Source organism: Pinus tabuliformis, chromosome 9 (assembly GCF_031772625.1).
Source record: "Pinus tabuliformis cultivar Carrire ecotype Pingquan chromosome 9, CPIR1, whole genome shotgun sequence".
Classification (NCBI taxonomy): Eukaryota; Viridiplantae; Streptophyta; class Pinopsida; order Pinales; family Pinaceae; genus Pinus; species Pinus tabuliformis.
In genome coordinates this window covers 612158488-612176224 of record NC_142307.1, presented here as the reverse complement: position 1 = coordinate 612176224, position 17737 = coordinate 612158488, and positions in this window count along the sequence as shown.

Below are 17737 nucleotides of genomic sequence, written 5' to 3'. Positions count from 1 at the left end.
ATATTTTAAGACAAAAGTTTTTATTTAAGACAAAAATAGTTTAAGGCAAAAATATTTTAAGACAATTTTAAATTTAAAAGACAAAATTATCTTAAAACAGATTCCGGGAATCGCCCTGCCTGTCGGGCGAAGGCGCGGGCGGCCCGGGTGGCGCCTGCACGAGGGCGCCCGGGCGGAGGGGGGTTCGGGTGAGGCGGGCGGGTGGGTGAGGGCACCGGGCGGGTGAGGGCGCTGGGCAGGGGGGCGGGTGAGGGGGTGCGGGGTGAGCGGGTTGGGGGAGAGGTAGGGAGCCCGGGTGGAGGGGGGTTCGGGTGAGGCGAGCGGGTGGGTGAGGGCGCCGGGCGGGTGGGCGGGCGAGGGCGCCCGTAGGGGTGAGGTCGCCAGGAGGGTTGGAGCAGGCGGGTGAGGGGGTGCGGGGTGGGCGGGTTGGGGGAGAGGTAGGGAGCCCGGGCGGAGGGGGGTTCGGGTGAGGCGGGCGGGTGGGTGAGGGCGCCGTGCGGGGGGGGGGGGCGGGTGAGGGCGCCCGAATGGGTGGGGCGGGCGAGGGCGCCCGAAGGGGTGGGGTAGGCGGGTGGACGAGGGCGCCCGAAGGGGTGGGGCGCCGGGAGGGTTGGAGCGGGCGAGTGAGGGGGTGCGGGGCGGGCAGGTTGGGGGAGAGGTAGGGAGGGCGCCCAGAGGGGTTGGTGAGGGCGCCCGGGTCGGTCAGGCGGGCGGTCGGGCAGGCGGGACAGAGTAGGGAGAGAGTAAACAAATAAAACATTTTTAAAAAGTTTGAAAATTGACCCTAAAAAAAAAATCATTATTCCAGTATCATCACTTTCGTTTTGAAGCTATATTTTGCACGAAAATTTCGTAGTAAATTTCGTAGTCACTGCAATTTTTAAAACACGTTCAAAATTGACACCTAAAAAAAAAAAACATCGTTCCAGTATACACACTTTTCTTTTTTAGCACTGTTTTTGATGTTTTTTTGGGGTTTTTTGGCCAGAGTTCCCGTTTTGAGTTTATAGTTCCCGTTTCAAAGTTTACATTGTTCTATGTATTTATGGTTATATGTGTAATTTGTTGTGCTCATGTTTAAATCTGGATCAGTGGTATCATAGCGGTCTGCTCTTTCTCTATTTTTCTTTTCATGTCCCTAATGAGGTCAGGATATAAGGAGTTAGGGCTCGATCTGGTTGAACCTTTGCAAAATTAGCCTCGCAAACCCCGACGACCATCAATGGGGGAAGAAAATAAAGACGAGGGAGTAGGAGATCCTATCAAAATATTGCTCGAGAGGCCCTTTATAAACAAAGGAACACAATGATGGATAACATTACCTAGATCCTTCAACGGTTTCCCACCGCCAGCGCATCCACATCCAACAGCCACTCTGGAGGTGCCACTCCTTTTAAGGTACAAGTAAACTTTGACATTTTGATATTTGAGGGACAAATCGATGCAGACGTCGTAGATAAATGGTTAAATCTGCTAGAAGGATATTTTTATGTTCATGATTTTTGCAACAGGTAAAAGATTACTTTTTCTCTTCTCAAAGTTGCCCCCCATGTCAAGGATTGGTGGGAAACCTACTATGAGAAGAAGGATGAAATTATTCCCTTAGTGTTTTTAGCCACACCCACTTAGAATTCGTTTTGGGATGCCATCAAGGAGAAATACTACACTGCCAGGAGCTATGAGAATAAATACATAAAGTGGACCATGCTGCAGCAGGGAAGGGACCAAGATGTGCTGGATTTTACCAATGTTTTTCATACCCTTCGCACGAAGTTGGGTATTAAGAATTCTGAGAAACATTTGGTACTCAAGTACCGCAGATTCCTACATAGGTACATCTAGGATGAGATGGAGTTTCTAGACATCTCCTCGCTCGGCACGGCATACCGATACATTGTAAAGATCGAGCAGAATCTTAAACAGAAAAAGCAAGACTTTGGATCTACAAATCCGAAGCAAGGGAAAGGTGCCCCCAAAACACAGAACAAAGGACAAAACCAAGGTGGGGTGGCCCAGGACAACCTACCAAAGCTGCAAGCAAAGAACAACACTGCGAAGTCGAAGAAGGATAAGGGAAAGTGGTGTGAGTTCCATAAGAGCTCCACTCACAACAAAAGTGAGTGTCGGGCCAAGTAGTCACTAGTGGTCGAGTTGAAGACTTCTGAATAAGATGCATGTTTTGACTCTGAGTTAGAACCCAATAATGGGAATGAAAAAGGGAAGCATATTATCAATGCAGAGCCCAACGCCATTGTTTCCACTATGAAGATCCAGAAGGAGGAACCCAAATATCAAGAGGAGGAGTGCCTCTTCCACTCCCAGATGTGGATAAAGGGTTCCCCGCTATAGTTCATTATCGACAGTAGGAGCCAAAAGAAGCTCATTTTAGCAAAGGTAGTGAAGCGGTTGGGATTACTGACCATAGCACACCCACAACCGTACACCATCGGGTGGCTTCACCAAGGACGGGGTCTTTGCACCAGTCAGTAGTGTCGCCTTCCATACAGCATCAAGCCCTTCACGGATGAGGTATTATGTGATGTTTCTCCTCTTGATGTTTGTGATGTATTATTAGGCCAACCATACTTGTGGAAGCAATATGTTGTGTATGAGTCAAGGCCTCGCGCTATTATTGTTACCTTGCGAAACAAGTTGTACACGATAACAAAGGTAGCACCGCCTGCCGCCATCTCTTTGGTTATCGCAAAACAATGCAATAAGCTCATTTCCAAAACCAAGAAATTTGTTTTCCTGATGATACGCCCTTAGGGAAAGAAGAAGACGGTGGCCATGACCTCTAGACAAGGCCCCTTTGCACGTAAACAACAAATGGACAAGGTCGTGGAGGAGTACAAGGACATCTTCACCTCCCCTACAGGGGTGCCTCTGTACTGTCAAGTCAAACACTCCATCGATATGACCCTATGTGCATTGTTTCCCAATGGACCAATATATCGGCGCTCTGTTCTAGAAAATGACGAAATCAAGATGCAAATTCAGGAGTTGTTGCAGAAAGGTCACATCCAGCCACATTCATCACCCTGTGGGAGCCCCGATCATGTTGGTACAGAAGAAGGATGGGACTTGGAGACTCTGTATTAACTATCAAGCATTGAACAAGATCATTTTCTGGAATAGGTACCCGATCCCACGGATTGATGACCTTCTGGACCAACTCAAGGGGGGGAATATTTTAGCAATATCGACTCGAAGTCTAGATATCACCGTGTACCAATCAAACCCTCTGATATGTGGAAGACTACCTTCAAATCCAAGGAGGGCCTTTTCGAATGGCTGGTTATGCCTTTCAAGTTAACGAATGCTCCTACAACCTTCATGAGGCTAATGGATGACATATTGCAGCCATTAACCAACTAATTTTTAGTGGTATACTTGGATGACATCCTGACATAATGCCAGAGTTAGGAAGAGCACCTCCACCACATCCGACATGCTCTCCAAACATTGCGGCAACACAAGTTGTGTGCCAATTTGGAGAAATGAACTTTTGGCATGACCCAGGTTCAGTATCTGGGATACTTTATTGATGAATGGGGGGTGCATGTGGATCCAACCAAGATCCAAATCATTCAGGATTGGCCAGCCCCTTCCACTTTGACAGAGCTCTGCATCTTTCTAGGTCTTTCCAATTTCTACTACAGGTTCGTGTTGGGGTTCTCTCATATCACTTGCCCCTTGAGTCAAGTCACCAAGGGAGGAGCGAAAGAAAATTTCTTTTGGTATGAAACTCAACAAAAGGTGTTCGCAGAGTTGAAACATCACCTATGCTCTGCACCAGTGCTCACATTACCAAACTTGCAACAACCATTTGAGATCAAAACAGATGCCTCTGAATATGCTATTGGGGTAGTCCTTAATAGGGGCATCCAGTGGTATATCACAGTGATACAATTTCAGACACAGTCCAGAAGTATCCCACTTATGACAAAGAGATGTATTCCATTATGTAGGCCTGCCGACAATGGAAGCATTACATTTTAGGGAAGGAAACAGTCATCCACACAGGCCATCGACCCATACAATTGATACAGATGCAAGGCAAGTTGTGCAATGATCACCACTAGAAGTGGTCCACATACCTGCAACAGTTCCAGTTGAATATCAAGTACAAGAAGGGCATCGCCAATATTGTTGCAAACTACCTCATCTGACCACCGATCATGGCGTTAACTATTGTGATTAACTCTTGTGGGCATGAGACTTCTAATTGGCCACTTCTTGACAAAAGTGACCCAGAATTTGGCCACACATACCAGATGCCCTTGGAAGGTCAGCAAGTTCCAGATTTTCACCTCTAGGATGCATTGTTATGCCACCTCGGACACCTTTGTGTTCATTCAAGCGAGCATGCTAAGATGGTTTCGGAAGAGCACTGTAGTTGAGTCGCTAGGAATTTTAGGGTCGAGAAAATTGTGGCAGTACTACAGAAGTATTTCTATTGGCTGAATCTTCAACAAGATTTCGAGAAGTACATCAGATCCCGCACTACCTGTGCCATTGATAAATTGACAATCAAGAAGCAAGGCTTATATACTCTACTGCCTACCCTTAGTCAACCTTGGGAATACATCTCCATGGATTACGTGTTAGGCCTTCCTTCTACTAAGCATGGAAATGACTGTGTTTTTGTGGTCGTCGACAGATTCTCGAAGATGGTCATTATGGTGGCCTATAAGAATAATATCATAACAAAGCCACCGCTAAACTCTTCTTTGAACGAGTGTGGGTACAATTTTGGATCTCACAGTTTATCATCTCAGATTAAGACAACAGGTTTGTCATTACATTTTGGTCCAGTCTCTGGTCAATGCTAGACACCAAGCTCACTAAGTCCACAACTTTCCATCCCCAAACTGATAGCTAGACAAAGGTCATAAATAAGATGATCATACACATTCTGCACATGTACAACTCAAACCATCCACACACATGGGATAATAGCTTCCCCTATGTCCAACACATCTATAACCAAGCTCTCCATAGCTCGATTGGCCACAACCCTTTTCAGCTGGGATTGGGATTCCAGCCATTATGTCTTATTGATGTAGCCATACCATTTGCAGCTACTTAGGCAGATTTGTCTCATGTCTACTCTAAAGTTGACAAGGCAAACAACTTCATTGAGCACATTTAGCACATCTGCCAACAGCTCCATGACATATTGGACAGAGCAAATGCTAAGTACAAGCAGCAACACGATCAACATCGGGTGCCACACAAGTTTCAGGTGGGCGACAAAGTCTAGTTGCATTTGCAAAAGGAATGCCTTACTGGAGCCTATCGAAAACTCAGACCACCTTGATATGGTCCTTACAACATTACCAAGGTTGTGGGAGATAATTCATTTGAGCTCATCATTCCCTCATTCCTTGGCCTGCACCCAGTGTTCTATGTGGACCGCCTTCGACCATACTTCCCACCATTGTTGGACACATCAGGCATTGCAAAACAAATCACACTTACAGAGTTTAATCCAGACTCCATGGAACAAGACACAACTGATCAGATCATGGAAACACAGATCAAGAACACTTGACAGTGAAGGATCCAACTATATCCAATTGTCAAAGCAAGCCAACTCCTTCACCAGGGACCAAGTTCAACAGAAGTTTCCTCATCTCATGGGAGAACTGAACGCAATGGGGACCATTGCTTCCTAAATGGGGAGGAATGATCTAGGTGGATATTTGTGGCCACCCGCCTATTCCAATTAGACTGCCACCATTGTTTCTTTCATTTTTTCAATCTCCTTATTTGTAGCAAAATTTACTATTTTTGGTCATTTTTCGGGTCCTGAACTTCCAAAGCTGTTTCAAGGCCCTAAAAGATGTTATTTTGGGAAAATGGGGGTTGACCTGGGTCATAGACCAATGTTGGCCACTCAAAAGTTGTATTCCTCAGATAGATCTTTCTAACGAGGTATTGTACGTGTCAAATGGAGATTGTATGCCAAAGTTACGGCCTTGGGAAGTTGATGTACCAATTTACCCAAACGGGGACCATAATTTGGTGCTTCATCTCCTAGGGTTAGGTTTTTGGATATTTATGGTTTTCTATTGTTTCTCAGTAATAAATAGGCCTTTGAGCCTCATTTTTTGGGTGTGGAGCCTGGTTATCTTCTTTATTCAGAGGTATCGTCACATTGGACCCTAGTTCATAATGTGGCGGCAACACCGCCTGTAAATGTGTGTCGTGAGGGGGGTCCAGGGGGGGCTGAGGACAATTATTTGGAGCCCCCCCGGTGAGGGATCGTGGGCAATGCCCCTGAAGCTAAAAATAGATGTAAAATTGCCTTATAAAATGTTGTAATTTCATTGTCAATCTGGGTTCTTAATTAGGCTGGAGATCTGACAGTAGAAGTTATGTTTAAGTTAGGGTTTTTTGCCCTAGAAGGAAACCCCTTGCTATATATGAGGGAATTGTATTGCATCTATGTATATTTGTATTCTGAGTGAGGAAGAGAGAGGAGATTGATAGCGAAGATGGAATTACAGTGGATCTGTTGTAGGTTGTATTTCTTCTTTTTGTTGGATAATATAAAAGGAAGGATCGGTTGTTTCTCCGTGGATGTAGCCCAAATTGGGTGAACCACATATATCTGTGTCTCTCTTGTTTTATGTGTTTTCTATGTTTATATTTCTGCAATATTTTATGTGTTCTAGTGCTCTGTAATATATAATTTTCTAACAACTGGTATCAGAGCCGAAGGTCTATTTGGCTGATAAACTCGCACGAGAGAAGGGTTCCTGGTTCGAGTGGGAGCAATGGTGGAAGATGGTAGGTTTAGGGTCAAAAAATTTAATGGCCAAAACTACCAGCTTTGGAAGATGTAGATGGAAGATTACTTGCACCAGAAATATATGTACCTACCATTGAGCAGGAAGGCGAAGAAGCCGACGAGTATGATAGACACAGAGTGGGATATTCTCGATAGAAAGGCACTTGGAACAATACGATTATGCCTAGCGTCATTGGTAGAGTTTAATATTTCAAAGGAAATGACAACAAAGGGTCTAATGTCGGCATTGGACTAATTATATGAAAAACCCTCAGCATCAAATAAGGTATGTATTATGAAGTGTTTATTTAATATGAAAATGTCAGAAGGTGGATCTGTTGCTGATCATTTAAATGAATTTAATATAGTTACTATTCAGTTTAGTTTTGTAGGGGTAACTTTTAATGATGAAGTTAGGGCCCTATTATTTCTTTGTTCATTGCCAGAAAGTTGGAATGGTTTAGCTATGGTCATTAGTAACTCTGTCTCTCAATCTAGTACTTTAAATTTTGATGATGTTGTCGGTGAAATCCTTAGCGAGGAAATGCGACGGAAAAGCTCCGATGAGACATCAAGTACTGCTTTGAATGCAAAGAGTAGGGGAAGAAAAATGGAAAGAGGAAAGAGGCCAGGATATTGCAGTAAGTCAAGGAAAGGCATATCCAAGTCCATATTAGGGATCGTGTGCTAGAAATGCGGGAAGAAATGACAGCTGAAGAAAGATTGCAAGTCTCCGAAGGGAAAAGAAGGAGATGCGCAACAAGAAAACAATCATGAAGTGAATGTGACATGTGATGTGTTGCAAGATGCTTTGATTCTTTCATTAGAAAATATTATTGATGCCTACACGGTAGATTCAGGGGCCTCATTCCATGCCACACCTAATAGGAAACATTTTCATGATTATGTTCAAGGATATTTTGGATAGGTTCGATTGGGTGATGATAAACCTTGTAAAATCATTGGAATGGGTACAGTTTTCATAAAATAGTTGAATGGAAATCAATTGTTGTTGAAGGAGGTAAGGCATGTTCCAGATCAGAAGAAAAATCTAATTTCAACAGGGAAGTTGGGAGGTGAAGGTTGTTTAACAACTTTTATAGATAAAACCTGGAAGGTCACTAAAGGAGCCCTAGTAATAGCAAAATGAGAAAAGGTTGGTACATTGTATTTATGCAATGGCATTTCTAATTCTGTTAATTCTTTAACCTCTATAAGAGAAGATACAACATTATGGCATAATAGGCTCGGGCACATGAGTGAGAAGGGGATGCAAATTCTTCACTCAAGAAATTTGTTTTTGAAGCATGTTGATTTGGAATTCTGTGAAAATTGTGCTTATGGAAAACGGAAGAGAGTCAGATTTCTCAGAGTTGGGAAAGAAAAGAAGAGTGAAAAATTAGAGCTTTTGCATACAGATGTATGGGGAACTTATCAAGTATCATCTCTCGGTGGCTCTCGTTATTATGTTACTTTTATTGATGATGAAACTAGAAAAACCTTGATTTATTGTATTCAAAATAAATTTGATGCATTTGATACTTTCAAGAAATGGAAAGCTTTGGTTGAAAATGAGATAGGAAAAAGGTTGAAGTGTCTCAGATCAGAAAATGGAGGTGAATATTGCAGCAAAGAGTTTGATAGGTACTGTTTAGAGATTGGAATTCCCAGATGGAAGACAGTTCCAGGAACACCATAAGAAAATGGTGTGTCAAAAAGGATTAACAAGACAATCATGGAGCGTGCAAGGTGCATGAGATTGCATGCAAGATTGCCTTTACAATTTTGGGTAGATTTTGTAGATACTTTTGTTTATCTAATAAACAAAGGGCCTTCAAGTTCCTTGGATGGTGGTATTCCAGAGGAGGCATGGACAGGTAAAAAGGTAAGATACTCATTTTTAAATACTTTTGGTTGTGAAGCCTTTGTCCACATTAATAAAGAAAATAGAAAAAAGCTTGAGGAAAAATCAAAGAAATGTACCTTTATATGGTGGTAATGATTTTGGTTATCGCTTTTATGATTATGAAAAACACAAAATAATTAGGAGCAGAGATGTCATATTCAATGAAAAGGTTTTGGATAAGGATCAGATGTAGGAAAAAAAAAAGGAAAAATAAAACATAGAATACATAGTGATTGATGAGATCACAGAAAAAGTGAAGGTGCCTAAAAATCATAATGATCAACAGCTAGAACAACAACAGCAACCACAATAGCAAAAAGCACCTCAAACACCTGAAAGTGGTGTTAGAATATATACCAGGATAAGTAGACCCCTTGAACGATACTCTCCTTCATTATATTATGTATTATTGACTTATTCTAGTGAACCAAAATGTTATGAAGAAGCAATGCAGGTAGAAACCAGGACGAAGTGGGAGAAAGCCATGAAAGAAGAGATGGACTCCTTAGCACATAACCAGACTTGGGAATTAGTCAGGTTACCTGCGGGTAAAACAACATTGCAGAATAAATGGGTTTATAGTTTGAAGGAAGAAGATGGAGGTAGGAAAAGGTATAAAGCTAGACTTGCGGTGAAGGGGTTTGCATAGAAAAATGGTATAAAATTTGATGAGATATTTTCTCATGTTGTTAAAATGACTTCAATCATAACTATTTTAAGTCTGGTAGTAGGTGAAGATTTGCATCTTGAGCAGTTAGATGTAAAGACAACCTTTTTCGATGGGGATTTGGAGGAAGAGATATATATGTAGCAACCACAAGGATATGAGGTCAAAGGGAAGGAGAAAATAGTGTGTAGGTTGAAAAAGAGCTTGTGTGGCATAAAACATGCTCCAAGGCAGTGGTATCTAAAATTTGACAAGTTTATGTCTGAATAAGGTTATACTAGATGTCACTCTGATCATTGTGTTTATCTCAAAAGGCAAAATGATGGAAGCTATATTATATTGTTATTATATGTAGATGACATGCTTGTTGCAGGTTCTAACATGTAGGAAATAAATGTGCTCAAAAGAAAAGCCGAACTCATTTGCAATGAAGGATTTGGGTGCTGCAAAACAAATCCTTGGTATGAGAATAACTAGAGACAGGAAGAATCGAAAATTAACATTGTCTCAGAGTGAGTACATAGAAAAGGTGTTGAAAAGATTTAATATGCAGAATGAAAAACCAGTTAGTATACCTTTGGTTGGCCATTTCAAACTAAGTAAGGAGGTGTGTCCCAAGACTCAGGAAGAAATGGCTTATATGTCTAAAGTTCCATATGCATCAGCAATTGGAAGATTAATGTATGCAATGGTCTGCACAAGGCCTGATATTGCACATGAAGTGGGAGTTGTAAGCAGGTACATGAACAATCCAGGAAAAGAACATTGGATGGTGGTGAAGTGGATTCTCAGGTATTTGAGAGGGACCACAAATCAAACATTATGCTTTGGTGGTTCAAACATTTCTCTACAAGGATATGTTGATGCAGATATGGCGGGTGATAGATATAAGAGGAAGAGCACCACAGGGTATGTGTTTACTGTAGGTGGAACAATTGTCAATTGGGTTTCAAAACTGCAAAGTGTTGTTTAACTCTCAACGACAGAAGTAAAGTATGTTGTTGCTATAGAGGCTAGTAAAGAAAATATTTGGTTACAAAGGTTTCTAAATGAATTGGGTAAGAAGCAAGAGTTGGGCAGGTTATACAGTGATACTAGAGTGCCATACATCTTGTAAAGAACTCTACATTTCATTCCAAGATTAAACATATACAACTCAAGTACCATTTCATACAGTGAGTGTTGGAAGATGGATAGTTGAAGCTGGAAAAGATACACACTAGCCAGAATCCTACAGATATGTTAACAAAAGTTGTAACCAAGGAGAAACTGATATTCTGGTCAGTTTCAATTAGTCTTCAAGTATGATGAAGAAGATGAGAAACCACCAGGACCAAAGTGGATTCATTTTCCAACAAATGAAGCAATGATGGAGTTGCTATAATCAGTCTCCAAGTGGGAGATTGTTGGGTGTGGAGCTTGATTATCTTCTTTATTCAGAGGTATCATCGCATTGGAACCCAGTTCGTAATGTGGCAAAAATGCTGCCCGTAAATGTGCGCTGCCAAGGGGTGGGCGACGATGATTATTTAGAGCCTCCCCCCTGGCGGGGGATCGGGGGTAGCACCCCTAAAGCTAAAAATAGATGTAAAATTGCATTGTAAAATGTTGTAATTTCATAGTCAATCTGGGACGTTCATTAGGCGAAGATCTTACGGTATAAGTTATGTTTAATATAGGGTTTTTGGCCCTAGAAGGCAACCCCTCGATATATATGAGGGAATTGTATTACGTCTATGTAGATTTGTATTCTGAGTGAGGAAGAGAGAGGAGATTGAGAGCAAAGAGGGAATTACATCGAATATGTTGTAGGTTGTATCTCTTCATTTTTTTGGATAATATAAAAGGAAGGACTGGCTATTTCTCCATGGATGTAGCCCAAATTGGGTGAACCACGTATATCTGTGTCTCTCTTGTTTTATGTGTTTTTTGTGTTTATATTTTTGCAATGTTTTACGTGTTCCATTGCTCTGTAATATATAATTTTATAACATCATTGTAACAAATTTTAGAGGCATGTAGCCACCACATATCTTCTCAGGGATAAGCTACCATCACCTGAGCTAGCCTTATTTATATTTTGTTTGTAAGCATATTTTAGTATTTGATATTAATGAAATGAAGGTTTTTTTCTTTTTTTTCTTTTTTGCTGCATCTTTGTATTTATGGTTATATCTATAATTTTTTGTGTTCCTATTTAAATCTGTATCATAATTCTACTAGGGAGGAGCACATATCACACTTGATTTAGATGCTAGAGATTTCGAAGAAGCACCAACTACTAGAAAAACTCAAGAAATGTGAGTTTTCACAATATTCATTATTTTATCTAGGCTAATATGATTTATGGAGGGGAGTTTAATATAGATATTGCAAAGATGGAGGCCATCATGAAATGCTCAGTTCTTACAAATGTCTTTGAGGTTATGGGTTTCATCATAGTAGCAGTACCTGAGGAAATTCATAGCTTTATTTTTAGTAGTAACTACACTACCCTACACTATAATAGTGAGTAGCAATAGCTTCTAGTGAGGGAAAGGTTACTATAAGGCCTTTAAAGAGTTGAAAAATAAAATCAACTAAACACCAATTCTTGTGTTACAAAAATTACATCATCCCTACAAAGTGGAGATAGATGTTGTCATTCTAAAGTATTTCATGGGGAAATCCTAAAATACCCCACCTACAAGAAGGAGCTCTATGCCTTTGTACAAGATTTCAAAAAGTGAAAACATTATCTAATGGGAATTGAGATTGTCATCCACATAGATTACCAACTACTACCATACCTAAGGGCCTAGATTAAGCTACAATGAACTAGACACTACAAATGAATTGGCTTCTTGCAACAATTTCATTTAGACATCAAGTATAATAAAAAAAACACAAATAAGTTCGCTGACATGATTTCAAGGCCACCCACATCCAAAATTATAGCTTTGGGAACTTTAATGCACATAGGCATTTCACCCATGATACATATAGAGAAGCATATATATATATATATATATATATATATATATATATATATATAGGATGGTAATTTGAAGGAGAATTTTTAGCAAAATGGAGCCAGAGTCATGTAGATGATGGTGAAAACAGAATTGACTATCATCTCCAAAATGGGTTACTTTAGAGGATGGATAAGCTTTGCATTCCTAAAGGTGAGAAACTATGAATAATCAAAGAATATCACACCTCCAAGCTTGTAGGTTATTTTGGTGTAGGGAAGATAGTTTACAACTTACAAAGTGATATGTATTGGCTCATAATGTAAGAAGATGTATTGAGGTTCATTACAAGATTTACTCTTTGTTGTAATAACAAGCATAGTAACAAGAAACAATGTCTATACCATCCCTTCTATGTACCCACTCATTATTGGGAGAGAAAATCCATGGAATTTATGGAAGGTTTATCAACAACTAGGAAGTTACATGACTACTTATTCATCGTATTTGAAAAGTTCAGCAAGATATGTGTTCTCATGCCCTACAAAATAATGATCATAGGGAAAGAAGAATCAAAATTGTTTTTCTAACATGTATGGCTTCACCTTGGGATACCAAGGAGAATCATTTAAGACATGGAAACTAGATTTCTTGGTGTATTTTGGACTACATTTTGGGAGATATGGGCACGAAGTTCAAGAGGTCAACCATATTCCATCCACAAATAGATGGACAAACAAAAGTAGTCAAAAAATACTTTGGTGCATCTTTTCAGGGCTTACAAGCATAAGCATTTGGAGACCTAGGATGAAAATATGGTCCATATATAAAACTCTTATAATAGATTAGCTCACCCTTCTTCTCATAAGTCCCCATTCGAAACTTGTTTTGAATATTTACCACCTTCACTCTTGGATGTTATATATGCATGGCAAGGAGGATTGAGAGAGGATCTTACAAGGTGTTGAAAAATTCAGCAAGAAATTCTCAATTTGATTTTTCATTGATTAAATTAAGAAAATTTGAATTTCCATATCAGAAGGCAACTTGGATGCAGTTAACATGTGTGACATGGCTTGTGTCACCTAGTCTACTTAGTAAATTTGAGTTGGAGGAGTTAGATTTCAGTTAAGAATGTGTGATTGCTAATTTGTAGCAATCAAGGTCAGTTATCTTAAGTTGTTTTCAGTTAGACTAGTTCCAACTGTTGGAGGAACTAGTGGAAGGTCAATTGTGCAGTGGGACTTTAGTCAAACTCAGTGGTCATCCATAAAACTGATCGATCAACCCAAAATATCTAGTGCATGAAGATAGTTTGAGTTCCCCAACTGTGTTGGACATTATAAGGCAGTGTAACATCAATTGTAAACTAGTCTTGAGTTTACAGGTATTGCATGCAATATGATGATCAACCTTCGTAATTGTGCAATCCATGTTGGAGAAATTCCTAAATGATAGGTGTGTAATTTCTAAAGGAATTGCGCAAGGAAATAGGGGTGCAAGAAGAGGCATAAATTGACTAAGTTTGGGTCAAAGATTCTCAGTGAGTAGAGAGACAGGTTATTCATTTGCAAGTTGTGCTCTGTTGAGCAAATAAATTGTAATACATCTCTATTGATCAGATTAATGTAAGTAGGCATTAGGGTTTTTAGCATATTTTAATCCCCAAGAAAAAATAATGTGTGCATGTGTTTTATTTCTTATTACATGTCTAATATTATTGTTCTAAATTGTGAATTGAATTCCAGAGAGAATTAGAGTAGGTTTGTGTCATGTGATTTTTAACAAAACTTCATGAGAAGTTGCAAATTTACACCATAATTTCTACATGGTATCAGAGTAGGCATTAGATTTTGAGGTCTAAAATGGGCCTCCTAAGAAAAATGTACAACCAAAGTAAACTTTATAAGAACCAATACGATTCAATATGATGATTTCAACCATGGGGGATGATTCATCATTTTTGGAGTAAAAAAGTAAAAAGATTAAAAAATAATAAAATAATAAAACTACTCTTTCAACTCGTATTTTAAACTTATCTCCCTAAGTTTTTACTCAAATTTTGAGTGGGAGTACTCGTTGGATGAAAAATTTAATTCCTCGTCCAAAGAGTACCCATGTTGCATACTTTCGATGGACCCTGCTACACGAAAAATGAGAAATACATGAAAAGCGTGATTGCAATCACAATTTTCATGTATTTCTTATGTTTCATGTAGTAGGGTCCATTGAAAGTATGCAACATGAGTACTTCATGGATGAGGAATGAAATTTTCCATCCAACAAGTGTTTCTGCTTGAAAATTGAGTAAACCCATAGGGCAATAAGTTGAAAATACAAGTTGAAAAAATAGTTTTTTCTTTTTTCACTTTACAATTTGATGATGTAATCTAATTTTATTTTATTATTTCCACTATTATTTTACAATTTCCTTAGGAAGCTCATTTTAGATCTCAAAATTCCCCTAATGATTCACATTAGAGCAAGAATTTTGAAGTTATTTCTTAGGAGGTTTCAATTTACAATTCAATGTAGCAGGGTCTCTTAAGAGATGAAAAGCTGACCTTCAACAGGCTGAGGCTAGAGTATGCCTTGGAATTCAGCTCTAATTTCACTGCATGGAAGGATCACATGGAGGCAGTATTGAATGACAATGGATTGATAGAATACATTAAGAGATATGTTGCAAAACCAGTGGAATATGATGTTTAAAACCTTTCTCAATGGAAGAAATATGTAGCCAAGGTGAGGAGAATAATATTGGAGGGAGTACGGGATCACATTGTCACCAAAATCCACGGGAAATAAACTCCTTATGTATTGTGGAAGGCACTGACAGATCTGTTCCAAAATAGTAGCAACCATAAGAAACTGGCGCTTAAGGATAAACTTTGAAATATAAAGATGTAGAAGAATGACACTATTCACCGGTATATGAGTAGGTTCACACAGTTCATAATGAGCTTGTAGGAGTTGGTGTCACTATTTCATATGATGACTAGGTAAGCCTATCCCTTCTAGGCCTTCCCAAGAGTTAGCATAGCTACCAGTATTCAAGAACGAGAGGGAGAAATTACCGAATTGGAAATGCTTATGGTCTGAATTGGTACATGAGGAAATAAGGCGGAATACCAGAGATGGAACTTCATCCAAGGGTGAGGATGAAGAAAAAATTGCACTGGTTGGAAAGGGAAAGAAGGTAAAATGGAAGAAATCTCAAACCAAACCAGAATCGAACGAAGGAGGTAAGAAGAAATATTTGTCCAAAATTAGTTGCTTCCATTGTCATGAATTTGAGCACTATGCCACGAAGTGTCCATACAAAAAGGAAAGAAAGAAGACCTTAGGAGGAGGAGTAGGGGAATATTTGGATTCATTGTTCGATCTTGAATTTATCCTTATTGCATGCATGGCCAAAACAGTGATGGGGAGTGTGTGGTACTTGGACTCAGGTGCATTGTTCCCCATGATAGGGTGTATAAAGTTTTTCAATGACCTAGAGGAGAAAGATCTCCAAATGCACATTGATCTAGGGGATGAAAAAAGGTACAATGCAACCAGGGTTGGTACAGTCACCTTTTAGAGGGTGTCAAGATCCCCTCTTAGGCTCAAGGATGTCATGTTTGTTCTGGGCCTAAAGAAAAATATCATCCCTATTGCAATTTTGGAAGACCATGGCTATGATGTGATCTTCAGCAAAGGAAAACCATTCCTAAGACACATAGCTACGGGACAAGTGAAGCAGATCAGGGCTTGTGTGAAGAACCTATATAAGCTAGATGTGGAAGATTGTGCTGAATCAAGCACTAATATGAAGAAAGTGCAGGGCTGAGATGATAGTAAACTTTGGCACATAACACTTTGCCATTTGCATCATGGTGCCTTGAAGATTATGCAGCAAAAAACCACTGCCCACCCCAAAGGAGCACTTTAGTAGCAAGATGTATGCAAAGGATGCACCTTGGGGAACTACGCAAAATCCACATTCCATGATCGTGACGACAAAGCACATACAGTCTTGGAAAGTATCCACTATGATGTCTATGGACCTATCTTGACAACCTCCACTACAAGACACAAATATTTTGTCAATTTTATTGATGATTTCTCATAGAAGTGGTGGATATTCTTCATATGGAAGAAATATGAGGCATTCTCCAAGTTCGTAGAATTCAAAGCACTAGTTGAGAAAGAAATCGACAAGAAGGTGAAGGCTCTTAAGAGCGATAATGGAGGTGAGTATGTTTCGAATGACTTCAAAATTTTATGTACGAAAGAAAGTTGTTATGAAACCAGCTCACAAAAAGATAGAAAAGAGAGATCAACGCCTTAGAATTCAACCTCTTTGAGAGGGCAAACTCCTTTACATTACACAAATGAACAATTATTGGATGATTCAAATGACAAAACCTCCTTTCTATATATAGGAGTCTAAGGAGTCACAATATAACCCAGCCGACCTAACAATAATAATATAAAGCCACAAAAATAACAATAGAGGGATTATATGGGGCACAGTAATAACAATATGGGGACAATAGGGGCACAACAATATTAATAAAGGATACAACTACAATAGTAATGGGATAATCACTAGTATTATAGGGACCCAACATGCCCCTCTCCTTCAAAAAAGTGTTGTCCTCAATGCTTGAGTAGTTTTGGATGCTTCTGTATAAAATTCTCATCCTCCCATGTGGAATCTTCAGCGGATAAGTTCTTCCACTTGATAAGATACTCCAAAATTGATCGATTTCGTAACTGTCAAGTTCTTGTTTCTGTGACTGCTTCTGGTTCCAATATAATTTTTCCTTCCTTGTCAAGTTCTGGAAATATTGTTTGAATTGGGAGCTTGTTGCCTATAACCTTCTTTAAACATAAAACATGGAAAACTGGGTGCAATCGAGAAGCTGCAGGAAGCTCCAATTTGTATGCCATAGTACCAATATTTTGCAACACCTTGTACGAACCATAATACTTTGGTGATAATTTATTATCCTTCTTAGCTTGCTTGAGGGACATTTGCTTATATGGTTGTAGCCGTAGGAATACCCAATCACCTACATCAAAACTTCTTTCGCTATGATGTTGATCTGCCTGTTGTTTCATTCTATTCTGTGCCAACACGAGGTTATCCTTTAAGAGTTGGAGGACTTGTTGTTGATGTTCGATGTGATGTTCCACTGCTTGAACCTTAGAATTTTCTCTTAAATATGATATGATGGATGGTGGCTGATATCCATAAAGTGCCATAAATGGGGTCAATTTTGTTGTTGTATGGAAGGAAGTGTTATACCACCACTTAGCCAGAGGCAACCATTTGACCCATTGTGTCCATTTATCAGATACAAAGCAACGAAGATATCCTTCCAAACATTTGTTTACTATCTCAGTTTTCCCATCAGATTGAGGAT